This window comes from Dendrobates tinctorius, unplaced genomic scaffold (assembly GCF_039654945.1).
Source record: "Dendrobates tinctorius isolate UK_male_01 unplaced genomic scaffold, ASM3965494v1 ptg000196l, whole genome shotgun sequence".
NCBI classification, from domain to species: domain Eukaryota; kingdom Metazoa; phylum Chordata; class Amphibia; order Anura; family Dendrobatidae; genus Dendrobates; species Dendrobates tinctorius.
In genome coordinates, this window is record NW_027361863.1 from 4,612,838 (window position 1) to 4,633,027 (window position 20,190).

Genomic DNA, 20,190 nt, shown 5'->3' on the forward strand with positions numbered 1-20,190 from the left:
GAGTCTCCTTTCTTGGTACACGATGTCCTTGGGTGAATATTCAGGATGAAAGTTCTATGGATTTCTAGGACAATATCCTGAGGACAAGTCTTCTTGGAGATGTTGATGGCAATTGAGTTTATAAGACATGAAAAATGGAACAAATTGGAAAGAAAGTCCTGGAAGTTTCAATGACTAGAAGAAGATCTGTCCAAGAAGAGGTTGGAAGTGACACAATGTAAGTAAAATTGTACCCATAGTTATTATCCTCATATTTACTTGGTATTTGGAGGAATTTTTAGGTCCAAGATTTTGGAACTTCTGTCTTGGTCTCCATGTTCTTTTGAAGACACATTTCAAGTTACCTAACACTTAGGATAATGTATCATCTGCTTTTGCGAATACTCTTATTCTTTTATAAGGTGAGGGTTTATATTTGAATTTCTATTGTTGCCAACTTTTCTACTTTGTTGCAAAATGTTTGGTTTATGTTAATGATAAAAGACAAGAAGTTTTACACCTAGCTTCTTTTTCTTCCAGAACTTGGTTATTGCCTATAGCAGTGGTCTCCAATCTGAGGTTACAATGTGCTGGAAGGTTTACTTTTGTAGCAGCTGAAGTATCTCAATTTGAGACGGCTGAGCTATAGGATTTGTCAAAATGTCGTTAGCGTAGACAGGCATACATTAAAAATGCCGTCAAGGGGACATGCAGACTATTTTTAAAAAGGTTCAGACCGGTTAAATAATAAATGAGGTATTTGGCTTGTACAGAAAGTTTATATTCGGAACCAATTCCACCTAACATCGGGGTCTGAAATTTTACTCCTTTCCATTCCGGAAGATTCACGTCACTTCATTCACTTTAATAGTCTACCAAATAAAATTAAAATATGAATTTGCTTGAAATTTGTCACACTATAAAGATTCAATATATTTCCCCAAAATTTCAAATACCACTTCTGCACCCCTATAGCTAACACAGCAACACCTCCCCACGATTGTGATATTATGGTAAGATAATAGATCTGTAAGTTGGGACTGGACGGTCCTAAATCCTTAGTTTGGCCGTAGCTGGATTTGTCTCTGTTGTAAGACATGAGATCTTTGGCTCTTCAGTGGAGGCGAGGTCAAGGGTTAAGCAAAGTAGGTAGTTGCCTATGAGATACCACTGGCTTTGGGGGTCCAATTGCTGCTAGATTTTATCTACATCTTGGACTCAATTGTAAAAACCTGAAACAATGTTGACTGCACAGTCCTACCTAGAATGCGTGTGACTCAACCCATAAGACAGAGACCCTATGCACAAGTGATTGTCTCCAAAATCATCTTCAAATGAGGTTGTCTTCTGCTGGACCATTAGACCTACTGGTGTGCCGAAACCTGGACCCACTAAGAAATTTTCTGCCACCCTGTTTACCTCTGTTTTAAGCCTTCTTGATCTCGAAGGGAAGGTCTTAGATAAGTTGTGGATTTACTTTACCCGTCTTACTCTTTACCACTTGACTTTCTTACAATCTTTCTGACGTCACTTCTTCTCATCTTTGCATTTCTTGCTTCTAAGAAATCTATGGACCATCGAAATGCTCAAGGGCAATTTCGAAGAAATGTTCCTTCAATAGGTATGATGGAATTTTTTTGGACTCTGATTGTAAATACTTTAGTCGACAAGTGGTTGGTCAGTCCTTCATCTCAGAGACGTGGTTTGTGTCGTGTTTAATCTTTGACTATGCATTAGATGTGACCTTGGTACAGGTCATGTTGTCAAGGGTCCTCATTATCCAGCAGTATCTTTATGACTATAACAAGGAACAATAATGCATTTCTCCATCTTTGCTATGTTTTCTAGTTCTGTATTATTATCCCCTTGATTGATAGATCTGTTGGCTAAATGACCAAGTCATTGATCAACACCCCAAAAAATACAATTTCCACACATTTTAGATAACCAACCAAGAATGTCCATAAATACCAGTTAATACCAATCCCATAAATACCAAGTTAGCTTCAGAGAAACAAATCGCCAATGACATTAAAATAAATCCAAAGTAATGTCATCAACATATTAACACCAAAAAGTAAAAAAAAAATCTGCTGCCATATAATATAATTATAGAGAGCAGTGCCAGTGAACTGCCAGTGCCAGGTATCATTCAGCAAGGCAACAATCATAGTTCACCACTCAATATTACTAATTTGACACAAGAAGAAGCGCAACTGGGACTGAGCAAATTATTTCTTGACAAAGATCCTAAGAGAGATGGTATTCATCCTTGGATATTGAGGGAGTTGAGCTGAGTAAATGACAGACGGCTGTATCTCATACTCTTAGATTCTCTTGTAACAGATGCGGGCGGATGGCCTACGTGGTATCAATCTTCAAGAAGGATAAAAGGGTGGATACAGACAAAATGTTTTAGGGCATTATAAGAGATAACCTGTAAAAATATACTGCAGAGAATGATGTACTTACTGACAACTAGCAGGAGTTCATGAAGGTTAAATCTTGTCCAATTAACATGCTGGGCTTCTATGAGGAGGTTAGTGCAGATTTGGATGTTGGTCATGCGGCTGATGGGACATATCTGGACTTTGCAATTACATTTGATAATGTGCCAAACACCAGCCTTATACTGAAGCTCCAGAAGCAGGGACGAAGGGACATTGGTGGCAGCTTCCTTTCTAATAGCCGATCAATGACGTCCCAGATCTGCTTGATGGGACACAAGTCTGGAGACGCTGGAGGCCACGTTGGCACGTTTAGACCACGCACAAGCTTCATTCAACCTGGTGTGGTAATGTTGAAAAATGACTCCTGGGACACTTTGGAGAAATGGCTGTACCACTGGTTCTACTACCATATCAATGTAAAACTGAACTCATAGTGGACCTGGAATAAAGATTAGAGGACATCATACAACCCCACACTACAGTCCTAGAAGAGGACATTTCCTCTTGAAGACCACTTCATGGCATAGCCAACCTGATCTCCAGACTAATCTCTGGCAATCATTCCATCTAAGACTAAAGTGGCACTCATCTCTGAAGAAGATAAACCTCCATTCCAGCCTCCTTTGTTTCATTCCAACCTCCGGTTTTCATATGTAGACCAAGAGGGAAAAGCCATAAAGAGGCCTTCACAAGGGTGAAACCAGTCCTACTCATACGCTACCACGGCCTACAGTGTCTCCAGACTTGTCTCCCATCGAGCACATGTGGGACGTCATTGATTGGCAATTACATTAGGGATCTCAATAATTTCCATGCCCAAGCGCATTCAGCGTGGCAGAACATTCCTTCAACGACCATTAATAATCTCATAAATGGAGATATTTTGAAAATTTTGTTTCTATTTTTCATCATTTGCAGATCAGTAACATGTCTATCCCTCCTGTGACTGCCATTATTCCACAAATTTTAATTCTTGGAGCTGCAATTTCAATGTTGAGGAGCGTAGGCTGAATAATTCCGTCTTCACCATTTTTTTATTGCATTTTTCAACACTTTATCATAAAAAAAAAAGTTTATTAATCTCAGAAAAAAAAAAATCACCAAAAGTTCTCTGGCTAAGAGAAGTAATAAAAATGTGCCAAATGTTTAAATTTTTTTTTGCACAATACTGGTGTTAATGAAGCGGTGTAAGAAGTACAAATATGTCTGTTTTTTGCTAGTGAGCTGCTCGGTACGTCATTTTAACACATTTGGCACCATTTTTAGTATCCACCTTCTGTGAGCTAATTGCTAAGGACTTGGTGTATGATATATGTGACACTCAGATTACCACGTGCAGCTTAAAAAATGCTGCATTATTTATGGCGTCCTCAGTTCTCAAAAACCCTTTTCTCGGTTGAGCACTGTGAAATTGTTTGCATTATCTGCGCCATTATATTTTAATAACTTGTCACTTCTTTGCAGTACATTTCCTTTAAAAAGCCTCCGAACATTAACGTAAGACAGGGAAGTGGAGCCCGATCGGTCCCTCGTACAGAGCGCCGTCCTTGAAGCCAGCGTTTGTTTTCCGTTAGTTACAAGGAGCACATTAAGTGCAGCTCTGAAGGCAATGAAGGGTCATCATCATTCAACAATGTGAAAGAAAATAGAAATCAGTGGTGGTGCGTGTTTTTCTATGGGATTAGCCATCTCTGTCCAATTATTTACCTGGTTTGCAAACTGTAATATCCTGTGCCGCACAATAAAATATTCCCAAAATCAGAGATTCTTAAAGGAAGCTATCATCAGAAAATAGTTTATTTGGAAATCCGTTTTTATGTGTTGTATTTTTTTTTAAATATTTGACAATTTGTTTTCATAGCACAATCATTACTAAACAAAAAAATTAGTAATCTTTCAATTAGAATTTTACTTTGTCCTTCCAGGAAAAGTTTTCAGAAGTCTCCTTATCATCAGAGGCAGGATCCTCTATATTGAACTTGATAGGTCCATATCGATGGCTAATTAATAACTTACATCCATATTGGACCCCCTTAATTTGCTCCTAATTCCACAGTTTAAGGGATTCTGTAACCTGACATACAACCTCTTGCACAAAATTCTGCCTAGACGCCATCATAGACCTCAATCCATCCTTGTCTATATGTGATGTTATCCATGGTAAGCTTTCAGGCCTCCCACTGGCATTGAGTAACTCAAGGATTGATGTTTTAATTAAGTCCTGGCTGGGACTTACAATGAGAGTCATTCATACATACATGTAATACAGGTTGTTATTTTAACTCTTCTTCCTAGGCGTGATATATAGTATGTAAATTACCATTTCAGTGATGAAAAGTGCCACCTATTGGAAATAGCAAACCTACACATCAGTAATGACCCATTTTGCTCCATGACTTAGGATATAAAGCCAAATCAGAAACTCTCTTTGCAGACAACTGTTTCAGGTTTTTTGCCCCTTATCAGTGCAGAGTAAGATACTGGTTGGCTCAGTGAGAAGCTTTTGTCCTGGAGTTTAAAGTGTAAAGTTTCTCCTTGTGGATAGCGCCAAGCTATGCTGTAGTCATAAATTATGCCTAACACAATTCTACCATTGTTACAAACCAGTCTTGAGAGTTTCAATAAATCTTGATTTTAATGTTTCGAGGATAACCATGCATGAAATACTTCTGGTTATGTAGAACAGGTCATGTCCCTGTAGTTCCTAGGAATGCAAAGTGATGCTGTATTTCCAAACTCTTAGACACCGTTCCATATCATAGTAGTAAAAGCTGCTTTACAATAGAGATATCCATAAAATGGTTCCATAGTTTTACTAGAACATTACATGATACCATTTCTAATCAGTTATCCATACATCAAGCCTACAGACATGGTCAACAAGTTGGATCGTTCTTCATGCCAATCACTAGAAATGATGCCACTTTAGGGACTGGCTGTACCATGATTGATGGTTGGGGTATCAAAGAAAATGACGATTACTTGAGTTTTCACCCATAAAGGAATGAAACCCCATGGCCACAGGAGCAAAACCCCATGAGTACCAATTGTGTGGAGTAAACATAATTATAGACAGATTGGAGGAAAATGGCCAGAGCGGTCCAATCTGGCATGAAGGTGTCAATAACCCAACACCAGTTGAGCACCATTGACATGATACAGCCGGAGAATTGCTGCTCATCATATGTGTCCCTTTACGGCCACAGTCTACACACTTTTACCCACCTCTTTGAGTATGATGATGCACATTGATCAATTTCTTCTCAATCTGATTCCATGGACATGAAAAGGAATTTTGTGTTATTTTGTTTCTCAACAAAGATGCAGATCGTGTAAGGTGCCATGAGATTGGCACTGGATAGACAGGGATGTCTAAGGGTGTGAGAGAGACAGTCGTGTTCCTGCCCCTGAGGACAAGAATTATGTAGCGTGAATACTGTTATGTATTTCTTCTGTGTTTTATGGTAAAGTGTGAAATGTAAAATGTATAGAGTGTAATGCAACTAATGTATAGTGTGATAGGTACTGACGCTGCTGTGTGGGTACTGCAAAGGTAACGAGTAAGGTAACTCTAGTGCACTCAGCTCAGGTATAGGGAAAGTATAGGATATAGTTTAGTACTCAGGATAGAGATAGTTACTGTGGATACAGTAGGGCAAGATACTGTTAATATTTTGGGAATAGCCCATATTGGGAGGGGCTATAGAATCATAGATTTGGAAGAGACCTCCTGGGCCATCTAGTCCAACCCCCTGCTCAAAGCAGGATTTGCTAAATCATCCCAGACAGATGTCTGTCTAGCCTCTGTTTGAAGACTTCTATTGAAGGAGAACTCACCACCTCTCGTGGCAGCCTGTTCCACTCATTGCTCACTCTAACTGTCAAAAAGTTTTTTCTAATATCTAATCTGTGTCTCCTCCCTCCCATTCAGTTTCATCCCATTGCTTCTAGTCTTTCCTTGTGCAAATGAGAATAAAGATGATCCTTCTACAATGTGACAGCCCTTGAGATATTTGTAGACAGCTTTTAAGTCTCCTCTCAGTCTTCTCTTCTGCAAGCTAAACATTCCCAAATCCTGCAACCTTTCCTCATAAGACAGGGTTTGCAGACCGGTCACCTTTCTGGTCGCTCTTTTCTGAACTTGCTCCAGTTTGTTGATGTCTTTTTTACAATGTGGCTCCCAAAAGTGGACACAGTATTCCAGATGAGGTCTGACCAAAGAGGAGTAGAGGGCAATAATGACTTCACATGATCTAGACTGTATGCTTCTGTTAATTCATCCTAGAATTACATTTGCCTTTTTTGCTGCTGCGTCACACTGTTGACTCATATTCAGTCTGTGATCTATTAATATACCCAAGTCTTTTTCACATGAGCTGTTGCTTAGCCCTATTCCTCCCATTCTGTATATGTTTTTTTCATTTTTATTGCCCAGATGTAGTACTTTGCATTTTTCCCTGTTAAAAAGCATTCTGTTAGTTGCTGCCCAGTGCTCCAATTTATTTATATCTTTTTGAATCCTCTCTCTCTCTTCTCTAGTATTAGCTATCCCTCCTAGCTTTGTGTCATCAGCAAATTTAATCAGTTTACCCTCAATTTCTTCGCTTGCTATGGCAAGAAGAAAATGGAAATGCTTCCTGATTTAATCGGTTGCTAAGAGTTGAAAGGTTTGTGGGAAACATGGTCAAGTTCAAGGTGCAGTGGGCTGGAAGTACATGAAGTACACGGTATGAGGTTGTTCCAAATTTCCTGCGGACCTTCCTGAAACGTCCGGGACCTATGGCCTGAAATAGGCACTGAGGACCGTGCCTTAATCTCTTTCATGCAGAGGAAGCCGATGGAAAATTGTTTGAGATCAACGTACTGGATCTCCGGAATACTGCCATGCTGGATGAGGAATCCCTAGGGCTAACAGGACCTGTTAAAGTAGGGATAGTCCATGCTGAATGTAAGAACATAATTGAAATGTACTGTGTTAATGGAGCAAGAACCAGAGGGTGCTTTGCTCGATACTGCATGTTAAAAATTGATGTACTTGAACTGTCCAGTAAAGTTCAACTTGTTAAAACTAACTGGTTGTCCCCTGATGTGTGTGCAGTTGGTCCTGAAACTGAGGACGTGGAGACAGCAAAGGTTTCAGGCCTACAAGTGAGTGCAATGCATTATACACAGCAAAACACTTATGGACTGGGACACAATTTGTTTGTAAAGTGCCAGGGCATTTTGGAGCAGCAGCTCGCCCACAGCTACCGTCATTCTTCACCCTTAAACCCTGTAAGAAGATATGGAAGTCTCTGTTAGATTTCCACTTTATACTTATCGGGATTAGCACAGACTGGTACATGGCCAAGTTCATCTTCAAGAAAGAATTCAGGATGTAAAAAGCCAAGTGAACAGATGGAGATGCCAAAAGAGAGCGAGCAAATACAGGAGAACTGTCACGCGGGGCTTAGGTCAACTAAGCCTGAAATACCCGGGGCCCCTGTGGTGTCCCTTTAACTAGGGGAAACCCTGTCTGACCCTCAACCCAGGGTTTTTGCTGATGGTGCAATTGCCTGAGCCTCCAACCTTTCCTTATCTCCTGCTCAGCCCTAAGCTTAACCCTCCACCCAGTGAGGAGACAAACCACCAAAGCCCCACATAATAATGACAGACAGGGAGAACTTAAACTGCACCGCGCCGCATACACACAGGACTATACAGTAATGTGAACAGGGCACAACAAAACACAAATATGGGAAGGTGAAAAGGTAACAACGGATCATATGCCACCAGATACGAATGTCTCTCTCTCTCCAACACCTCCACTCCAGACCGGAACCACTTGGTATGAAACACAAGCTGTAATCGGCGACGCCCATAGGCCAGCACGACTATTTAAAGACCGTGGGCGTGACCAAACATCCAACCTGATCTCCAGCTAGATTAACTCCCGATAGCCTGAGAAAATCAAGCCGGCGCCACTGAGGCTATAGTGGATGGAGGTGGAACTACCTCTGCCTGCCGGACGCTGTGGTGTGAAAAGCGTCCGACATGACAAGTGGACGGAGGTGAAACTACCTCTGCCTGCCGGACGCTGTGGTGTGAATAGCGTCCGACATGACAGTACCCCGTCTTCTACGAGGGACCCCAGGGCCCTCAAGACTCATAGGACCCGGCTTGTCCGGATGACGATGGTGAACAGAACCGACCAGCCGATCCGCATGTATGTCCGAGGCTGGTACCCAAGACCTCTCCTCCGGACCATACCCCCGCCAGTGTATCAAATACTGAAGAGTACGGCGCACTACTCAAGAGTCCACTACCTTGGAGACCTCAAACTCTAAATCGCCATCCACCATGACCGGAGGTGGCATCGGCGTCGTGTCCACAGAGCCTACCACCTTTTTCAATAAAGCCCTGTGAAACACGTTGTGTATCTTGTATACCGCAGGAAGTTCCAAACAATAAGCAACTGGGTTAATGATGGCAGCAATCTTAAAAGGCCCAATAAACCTTGGACCCAATTTTAAAGATGGAATTTTGAGTTTTATGTTTTTAGTCGCTAACCACACCCATTCACCCACACACAGGTCCGGACCTGGCACGCGTCTACTGTCAGCCACTCGTTTGTACCTCGCACTCATGCTCAACAATCGCTGTTTCACCCTTCTCCAGACCGATGATAATTGAGCTCCTAGCTGGTCCTCCGGGACGCCCCCCGAGTCACCCTGACGTAAGGTACAAAATTGAGGATGTTGACCGTAAACACAAAAGAACGGAGACTCTCCCGATGACTCTTGGCGGTGATTATTTAACGCGAACTCGGCCAGAGGAAGGAAAGTAGACCACTCCTCCTGGTTGTCGGACACAAAGCATCGTAAATACTGCTCCAGATTTTGGTTCATGCGCTCAGTTTGACCATTTGACTGTGGATAAAACGCCGATGAATGTGACAACTTGATCCCCAAACGTGAGCAGAAAGCTTTCCAAAACCTCGCCACAAATTGAGTTCCCCTATCAGATACTATGTCCGACGGAACTCCGTGGAGTCTGACCACCTCCTGCACAAACACCTGAGCCAACGTCTTTGCATTGGGCAAGGAAGGCAACGACACAAAATGCGCCATCTTTGAAAATCGGTCAACCACCACCAGGATGACCGTGTTCCCCGCCGAGGCTGGCAAGTCAGTGATAAAATCCATGGAGATTTCTGTCCATGGCCTATTAGGTACCCCCAGAGGCTGTAGCGTGCCAGCAGGACGGGCTCGGGGCGACTTGGCCCTAGCGCACGTGATGCAAGCTGCCACATACGAGACCACGTCCTGCTGGATTTTGGGCCACCAGAAACGACGCGATACCAGCTCTAAGGTGCCCTTAACCCCTGGATGACCAGCCACTACTGAGTCGTGGTGTTCCCTCAACACCTTAAGACGAAGATGAAGGGGTACAAATGATTTGTTGGCGGGAAGTCCTGGCGGTACCTCCTCTTGGGCCTCGGCAATCTCCGCCTCTACCTCAGTCGTGAGAGCCGAGACCACTACACCTTCCTGGAGGATGGGTACCGGCTCTTCCCGAGGTTCTCCCCCCCGGAAAACACCTAGACAAGGCATCCGCCTTGGTGTTTTTAGCCCCGGGACGGTAAGTCACCAGAAAATTGAAACGTGTAAAAAACAATGCCCAGCGAGCCTGCCTAGGAGACAGACGCTTGGCCGACTCCAGATAGAGCAGGTTCTTATGGTCGGTGATGACTGTGACCTGGTGAGCCGCCCCCTCCAAGAAGTGTCGCCATTCCTCAAAAGCCAATTTGATGGCCAACAACTCCCTGTTGCCGATATCATAATTCCGTTCGGCCGGCGACAGCTTCTTGGAGAAGTAGGCGCATGGATGCATATCGCTCAAGGACGAGCCTTGTGACAATACTGCCCCAACTCCCACCTCAGACGCATCAACCTCCACCACAAAAGGTTTAGACACGTCCGGTTGCACCAGAATGGGGGCTGAAGCAAAACTGTTCTTCAGACGCTCAAATGCAGGTATCGCCACCTCAGACCAGCTAGCCAGATCGGTACCTTTTTTTGTCATGTCCGTGAGCGGTTTGGCTATAGTAGAAAAGTGTTTTATAAATTTCCTATAATAATTAGCAAACCCAAGGAACCGCTGGAGCTCTTTCAGATTATCAGGCCTTTCCCATTGCAGCACCGCTTGCACCTTCGCGGTGTCCATTTTAAACCCTGCAGCGGACACAATATATCCCAAAAAAGGCAACTCCTGAACAAAAAATAAGCATTTTTCCAGCTTAGCATAGAGCTTATTCTCCTGGAGCAACTGTAACACCTGCCTGACATGCTCTAAATGAATGTCCCGGTCGCTCGAATAAATGAGGATATCATCCAGGTATACAATCACAAATTTCCCCAGGACATGAGCAAATACATCATTAATAAAATGTTGGAAAACAGCAGGCGCGGTTGTCAACCCAAATGGCATAACCAGGCTCTCAAAATGACCCTCAGGAGTGTTAAACGCCGTCTTCCACTCATCCCCCTGACGGACCCTTATGAGGTTATACGCCCCCCTGAGGTCAAGCTTGGAAAACCACTTCGCTCCCGCCACCTGGTTGAACAAATCAGGGATCAAAGGCATCGGGTAGAGATCACGGATCGTAATCTGGTTTAACTCCCGGAAATCCAGACACGGGCGTAACCCCCCATCTTTCTTCTTAATGAAGAAAAACCCCGCTGCTACAGGCGAGGGCGAAGGCCGGATGTGTCCTTTGCTCAGACTCTCCGCGATGTAGTCTTTCAGAGCTTGTCTCTCTGGACCAGAAATATTAAACATCCTGGCCTTAGGTAATTTGGCCCCGGGTTTTAACCTAATCACACAGTCATAGGCTCGATGTGGAGGCAGTTCTGAGCAACCCCTCTCAGAGAATACATCCGCGAAATCCTGCAAAGCCTCCGGAAGGCTGGGCGTCACGGCGGACACACATGTGGCCAAGCAATTGTCCTGGCAAAAACCACTCCATTGGACTATGTCCTGAGTTTTCCAATCAATCACCGGGTTGTGCCTGGACAACCATGGAAAACCCAGGACCATTTGTGCTGGGAGATTACGGAGGACCCTACATGTAACCCACTCAGAATGTAGGACCCCAATGTGGAGTTTCACCTCAGCCACAAACTCCGTAATCTCCCCTTGTGGGAGGGGAGCGGCATTAATGGTAACCACCTGAATGGGATGAGGGAGTTTTTCGATCTTAAACCCGGCAGTGCGTGCAAACTCCTCATCTATGAGATTGGTGGCGGAACCGCTATCCACAAACACTGATATTGGTAGCTCTCGGCCCGCGATAATAACCTTGATGGTGGGCCTCCTCCATACTCTCTGAGCTTAACAGTTTTCCGCCGGTGGCACAGGACAAACGTTAACATAATGATCTCTTTTACCACAGTAAAAACAAGCTCCGGGCTTCCTGAACCCAGGAACGCGACGCTTAACCTGTGACACCCCCGCAATTTGCATAGGTTCAGTGGGCTCACCTGCAGCAACCACACTTGCACCTCTGCTTTCCCCCAGGGGTAGCGTCTCCTGTGCCCCCTGATGCAAACGGCGATCAATACGTATAACCAAACTCATGGCAGACTCCAACGATGCAGGAGATGCATACATCAGGAGGGCCTGTTTAACGTTCCCTGATACCCCATGAATAAACTGGCTCCGCAGCGCTGTGTCATTCCACTGTGTGTCTACTGCCCAACGGCGAAATTCCGAACAATAGTCCTCCGCCAAGCGCTCCCCCTGGCGGAGGGCGCGGATTTTAGATTCCGCTAGAGCCAATCTGTCAGGATCATCATAAATGAGCCCGAGTGCAGAAAAAACATTATCGACAGAATGAAATGTAGCAGAGTCAGCTGGTAAGGCAAATGCCCATGCTTGGGGGTCACCACTCAGTAATGATAACACCAGACCCACCCGCTGAGCCTCATTACCTGAGGAGATAGGGCACATGCGGAAGTATAACTTGCAGGCCTCCCGAAATATGACAAATTTGCTGCGTTCCCCTGAGAATCGTTCTGGCAGCGGGATCTTCGGCTCTGCACCGATACCTGCAGATGCTGTTTGCACCTTCGCTACTACCAGGCCCTGCTGCTGAACTGCCCCTTTTAACTCGGAGACCTGTAAGGACAGCGCCGCCAACTGGCGGGTTATGGAATCCATGGGATCCATGGACTCCTGAAAAATGTAGGCCGATTATAATGTCACGCGGGGCTTAGGTCAACTAAGGCTGAAATACCCGGGGCCCCTGTGGTGTCCCTTTAACTAGGGGAAACCCTGTCTGACCCTCAACCCAGGGTTTTTGCTGATGGTGCAAATGCCTGAGCCTCCAACCTTTCCTTATCTCCTGCTCAGCCCTAAGCTGAACCCTCCACCCTCCACCCAGTGAGGAGACAAACCACCAAAGCCCCACACAATAATGACAGACAGGGAGAACTTAAACTGCACCGCGCCGCATACACACAGGACTATACAGTAATGTGAACAGGGCACAACAAAACACAAATATGGGAAGGAGAAAGGATAACAACGGATCATACGACACCAGATACGAATGTCTCTCTCTCTCCAACACCTCCACTCCAGACCGGAACCACTTGGTATGAAACACAAGCTATAACCGGCGACGCCCATAGGCCAGCACGACTATTTAAAGACCGTGGGCGTGACCAAACATCCAACCTGGTCTCCAGCAAGATTAACCCCCGATAGCCTGAGAAAATCAAGCTGGCGCCACTGAGGCTATAGTGGACGGAGGTGGAACTACCTCTGCCTGCCGGACGCTGTGGTGTGAATAGCGTCCGACATGACAAGTGGACGGAGGTGAAACTACCTCTGCTTGCCGGACGCTGTGGTGTGAATAGCGTCCGACATGACAAGAACAGCAAGTAGCAAGAGACGAACCTAAGGAATGAAGCAAAGAATTGGGATCAAAATTGAGCATCAAACAAGTAGAGGGGGTAATACACCTAAATACACAGGAGAGGTGGCAGCGCGGGAGTCCTCTTTAACTCCTTGTTGCATATGGATGTAACTGATTGCTCCTATTTCTGCCTGGCCTAGACGAGGTGCGGAGTCTAGAGGATCTCTAGCCTTCACTCTTAATACCTTAGAAGTAGGGATGTACTCGCCGCAGAATAAGCTCTCGGTTGTGGTCCCAAGAATTATCATGGATGAGTGATAGTAGATTGTACATCGGTAGCTATCAGGAGCAGCTTCCTCCCAACAGTTACGGATTTGGGGAGCGGTCCTAGTGTCACGGGAGGTCGAGTGTATGTTCACTATCAATTGCAAATTCTTATTTAAGATGTACTGTATATACAGATGAATATAATGGTGGAACAGTGAGACATCAGCATCCCACTCCAACATTAACTTGTGTCATAATAGCCTTTGCTCAGGAGAAGCGATAACATTCCCACATCATGTCTGCTGTGTTGGAAACAGACAAAGCAGAGTGTTGGGAATAGCGCTAGTCGAGTATTTTTGGAGTCGGGGTTGCACTCTGGTGGGAGAGGGCACTGTGAGGGCATCATACTGTATGGGGCTATTGAGGTCATCAAAATGTGTGTAGGGGCACGATGAGGGGCACTGTGGGAATATCATAATGTATGTGAGGGCACGGTGGGGGGCATCATATTGTGTGGGAGGTACTGTGGGGACATAATATGTGTGGGGGCACAATGGGGGGCATAATATTGTGTTGGAGGCACTGTGGGAATATCATGTGTGTGTGGGCACGATGGGGGGCATCATATTTAGTGGGAGGCACTGTGGTAATATCATATGTGTGTGAGGGCATGGGGGGGCATCATATTTAGTGGGAGGCACTGTGGTAATATCATATGTGTGTGAGGGCATGGGGGGGCATCATATTGTGTGGGAGGCACAGTGGGAATATCATATGTGTGTGAGGGCATGGTGGGGGCATCATACTGTGTGGGAGGTACTGTGGGGACATAATATATGCGGGGGCACAATGGGGGGCATCATATTGTGTTGGAGGCACTGTGGGAATATCATGTGTGTGGAGGCACAATGGGGGGCATCATATTATGTGGGAGGCACTATGGGAATATCATAATGTGTGTGTGGGCACGATGGGGGGCATCATACTGTGTGGGAGGTACTGTGGGGACATAATATATGCGAGGGCACAATGGGGGGCATCATATTATGTGGGAGGCACTATGGGAATATCATAATGTGTGTGTGGGCACGATGGGGGGCATCATAATGTGTGGGAGGCACTGTGGGAATATCATGTGTTTGAGGGCATAGTGGTGAGCATCATGTTGTGTGGGAGGTACTGTGGGGACATTATAATGTGTGTGGGGTGGGTTCATACGATATGTTTAAAGGGGCACTGTTGGGACATCACATTGTGTGGGACCATAACAATGGTATCAAACTGTGTGTTAGCAGGAACGGGGTTCACTAGGGTCACCATTTTTGTGCAGGCTCACAACACTGAAGGGGTGGGGTTGAGAATGTGGTTTAGCTGTAAAAAAAATGTTTTGTTCAGTAATACTGTATGTCCCTCTTTTTCATCCTTCAAAATTGGAAGGTAGGGAACAGAACCAAGTAATCATTAATGTAACCATCTGAGGTACAGGAATGGAGGAAAGGGTCAGACCTAGGAAAAAATAACAGGTGCACAATCCAAAAGGCAAGAGCGTAGTCAGGAAAAAGGTTGAGGTCAGGATCGCCGCAACACAGCTGACCATGTTTACATCTGGGAAAACATGAAGTGATCCACATCGGCATCTACATGGTTAAACAGCAGCGGTCGGAGCAAAAAAAAGTGCAGCAACAAATATTCTAGAGAGTCCTCTGGGTTAAGGGTGCACTTGTATCAAACAACAATAGCCTTAAAGAGAGAAGTAGTAGTATAGCTGTATAGAAGATTCTTGTCCCCTACTAAAAATGATACCTTTTAACGGTAGAGATCCGACGCGTCAGTCTCATGAGAAATCTAGCAAAGGAGCCCCAGACAGGAAGTGCATAGGGGTGGAACAAGCAGCTGACACACCCCCAGTGCACTTCTCCAGCCTGATTTGCATAAGTCTTCTACACTAGATTTCTCATGACTAGTACGTTTGATCTCTACAAAAAGGGTGTCATTTTGATTGGTGGACAAGTACCTACACAGTTATTCCACAACATCCAGAGGTAAAAATCCATTGACACGTTCCCTTTAAAGTTCTTTTGTATTGACGTTGTTTTTATCTGATTTTAGTTTTCATCTTTTTGAAAATTTTTAATGTAAATAATATTTCTACGCTTAATGCTGCAAAGGAAACTTTGGGGTTAGTAGGTAGTCCCTCCCTATTCCTTGCCCTCCGGCAGGCCTCCCTCGACTATACGATGTATTGGTAGGTATATTTTTTTACATTAATGACATGTTTAGCTTTGCCTTTTGTGGTTTCTTCTGAAAAACAGGCGTTTGATTAAAAACAAGAAATCTTAAGCTTGGCCAATGTAATAAAAATGTATAAAAGCTGTTATCTGCAGACGCGTATGAATGCCGGACTGTTCACTAGGGGTTTTGTGTGGGGCGGGAATGTTTAGCACCTCTCAACTGCAGCTAACCACAGTCCTGCCAGTGAAAGGTGCATCTGGTGCCAGTTCCTGTCCTTCCTACAGCGGTATGTGCTGCACGTACAGGGCAGGACATTGCATTCATATTACTGACGGAAAAAAAAAGAGAACCTTTAACTGAAATGTGTTGAAAAAGTATTCACGTCCTTATTCCTGACCTTTTACATCAGTACCTAATATGATGACTGGCTCGACTAACTCCATTGACTGATATAACTGGATATCTTGTAATACTCCCTTTCTCCTGCGGAGGTGCTGCAGGGAAATTGAACACTTCCTGACAGGTTGTCCTGCGGATGACAGATGCGACGTGTGACCGTTGGTGCAGATTTTATGTGCCGATGCAGATTGCTAAACTGAAAACTGTTTTCCACATTGATCATGTGTTTCGTGTCTGTTTTTTGTTACGGAAACGCAACAAAGCAATTTAATGAAACAATGCAAAGACCAGGAGTTTTAACCTGCAGATTTAAGGTTTCCATTGAAATGAATGGGTAAGATCCAAGGGAAAAGGTGACTTTCTGCAAAAAAATTGATATGCTGCAAATCTGAAGACACGCAATATAAGGCAATTTCTGTGCCGATTCAGCAAAAGAAGAAGAAAACAAACGCAGCACGTGAATGTGATCATGTTAAAACTCATTTTCTTTGCAGATACTGTAAAATGCTGCTGATTTTACATGTTAAAAATCTGCAAGTAAAATCCGCACTAAATTCGCAGCATGTGAACCCATCTTTAAAGGCAATCTGTCCATATGGTCAACCCCCCAATCTGCATATATTTGCATGCAGATCTATAAAATGTAAATCCATTGACATCTTTATATATTTTATCTGTTGCTGCATGTTCCATAGATAAGTATTTTCATTCATATGCAAATGGACCATTAAGATCTCTGGGTGTGACAGAGCATTTCCTAATCCTCTGAATCCGAGCATTGTTTTCCACCAAGCACCAATCTCTTTTAGCTTGATTGATAATTTTCTGTCTAATTTCTTGCCTTGTTTCTGACATCATACATACAGGCACACAGTGAGCTACAGAGGCTGATTCTGGGCCGGGAAACAACCATGGGAGGTAGGATCTTGGGAAGTGTTCTTTCATGCCCAGAGCACTTTACTCCTTTTTTTGCATGTGAATAAAAATGCTATTTACTTGGGAATGCAGCAACAGATAGAAGATTAAAGGTGTTGATGGATTTACATTTCATAGACTTGGGTACCCAGATATGCGGTTTGGGTAGGTTAACTTTACTGACAGATTCCCTTTTAAGGTCCCATAATAAAAAGCTTCAGTTTGTTACAATTTATCAGAGAGATTTGTGCTCCTGTTTTTTTTTTTTTTCCAGAAAGTAGATTGTTTTTTTTCATATTCTTTATAGGGAACCTTTGGACAGCGTGAATCAGTTGATAGTTCCCTTTAACAGACCGTTGCAGATTAAACAGGACCAGGTCAGATTTTCATTCACTGCATCTTTTCATTCACCGACAGCAAGAAAATAGTTTGAACTTAGTTAGGTCCCTTGTGACCGAGCAAGAAAATCATTGCAATAGCCAAATAGATGGAACAGAATGCCGGCGCTGAGATTGATCATCCATCGGAGGAACCGCACCTGAGAAAAGGCAAACCATTCTATGACACTGGTAGTAGGTGTTTGCTGACCCCTGACCTCCACTTCTTTCACTATTTATGGGGTTGTCTGAGATTGCCAAGCACATGCCATTCCGATCAGCGAATAGATTCTAGATCAGCAAAGGTCTCAGCTCCTAATAACAATCCCCTGCATGGATGATGATAATAACTTTTATAAGGCCGGATCACACATGCGAGAAACTTGGATGAGTCTCGCATCTTAATACCCGGCATTGTCTTCCTATGCAGCCACACGCTCTGCTCCCGAGTGCTGGCGGCAGTGCCAGGTATTAAGATGCGAGACTCATCCGAGTTTCTCGCATGTGTGAGCTCAGCCTAATGGAGATATACGGCAACATTGCCCGCGACACAGGCCAAGGATCGTTGAATGCTGCATTTACATCGAAGCATAATGCAAATGATTGGTGTCTCTTTGTGACCCGCAAGGATCCATGACCAAGACAAGCAAGTCAGAACCAGTTGGATCTTTTGTACCTTGTTTGCCTTGCTTGCTGTGGTTGTGGTACCTTGCTTGCAGCACTGCAACCCCATTCACTTTCATTACGCTGTGCTGTAGCGATCTGCAACCATACAACTTGTGTAGCGGCTAACACTGTGGTGTAGCCCCAGCCTTAAAGGGTTTATCCAGTGAAAACAACCCATTAGCTATCCGCAGGACAAATGATATCTTACCGTTGGGACTTGCACCGATCGTGATCGGCACATTGGGGAATTTTTTTACCGTTAGAAAATGAAATGGCTGTCATGGTTAGGACATGGTTAATGTCCTGTTCTCACAGGGTTAACTTTTGCCGGCCTCTCTTTGGATCTGGGAGGGGTATTTATACTCACTGCAAACTAGCATTCTCTGTCAGTTATACTGCTGTTCTGGTGTGTCTGACTCCTGGTGTGCGTGTACTCTGCATTGTTTGTTTGCTTCCCATGTATGACCCGACTTGTACCTTCACTCTGTACTCCGTCTCTCGTTTTGGTACCATTGTCTTTTCTGGTTCTGACCTCCTGGCTTGGCTATCATTACTCCATTACAGTTTACCCCTATTGTACCGTCTAATGCCCGTTCTGGTTTTCTGATCTATTGCTACGTCCTGACTATCCATTCTTTCTAATCCTTTGGTACTGTATTGCTATCTCGTGCTCTGACCTCGGCTTGATCTGGTTTCTGTCTCTGTCTATGCCCCTTGTTAACATTGTCCTGTAGTTAGCGTTCTAGGAGTTTCCCTGCAGCTCCTAGCTCCGTGGAACTTAGGCCACGCCCCCAGCAGTCACATGATTCAGGTCCTGGAGCATGCATTGTCACCACTGCTGCCCGCTCCGCCGGTATCTTTGTGCACAGTCTTTGTACTCAGGACACACGCTCTGGCTCAGTTAGCAAGTGCAGTGCGGTGTTCCTGACAATGGCAGGTCGGACGCCCGACAGTCGCTCCTTTCATTGTCTAGGGGGCTGCTGTAAAAAGCAGAGCTCCATGCTTTTTCCTGCAGTGGTTAAGCATTGGCACTACCACTCCGTTCTATGAATGTGCTGGTCCCAGCGGAAAGACCCCAATTGATCGATAAATATAACCTCCTGGTTGGGTAGCTTGCTTGTTTTCACCCTTTAGAAGCTGTATTGACAATATGTAGCAGAGCTTAATTGCTCTTTTAAGTGTTTCTTACAAGTAAAGTAATGGTGGAGTTATTTGCATTTTTTTTTTTTAATTCTTAGACCAATCTAAAACTAACTTGGCTGCACCTGACAATCTCAGGTCTGCTAGAGCGAAAGGACTGCGGTTTACCACTTGCTGGAACATTTTTGTCACAGGGTGCTGGGCCTTGAGGGGGCAATAAGAGGCTGTAGAATACCTTTCCGTGGAAGTTCTGACCGTCTACCTTGAATTAAGTGGGAGGGCACCGAAAGCTACTCAGAGACTGAAGGAACAAACATCCCTGTGAAAGCCAACCAGTCATCCCCGCCTGCGAGTGTATATTTGAGGAAGAGGGAACGAAGCTGGAATTTTGGCATCCAGCAAGAATCTCTCCGAGCTTCCCGGCTGCTCCTAACCACTTCATCGTGAGTTTACACTTTTTTGCATTCACTTTATTGAATTATATATATTTTTTGCCTTTTTTTTTTGTCATTTTGCTTTGTATTCACAATGTGCTGCTTTACTTCTTATTCTTCTTCTATATGAGTTTTGCCATTGTCTTAATATTCTAGACGTGATCCCTGGGAAATAGAATGAAGTTCAAAAGCTTTCTGCATTGTGTATTGGGTAAAACGTCTTTATGAAATACGGTGCCGAGAGACTTACAAAACTGATATAAATTGACCCTTATGAGTTATGTCTGAACAAGGCGGCATCTTCTCGGAAAAAAAAAAAATTTGAAAAAGAGTTAATAATAGCCCAAAGTCGATTTTCTATTCCATTCAGGTTCCAGGTAAGCAGATAAATTAAAAGAAAAAAAAAATGTGAGAAGAAAATAAAAAAAATT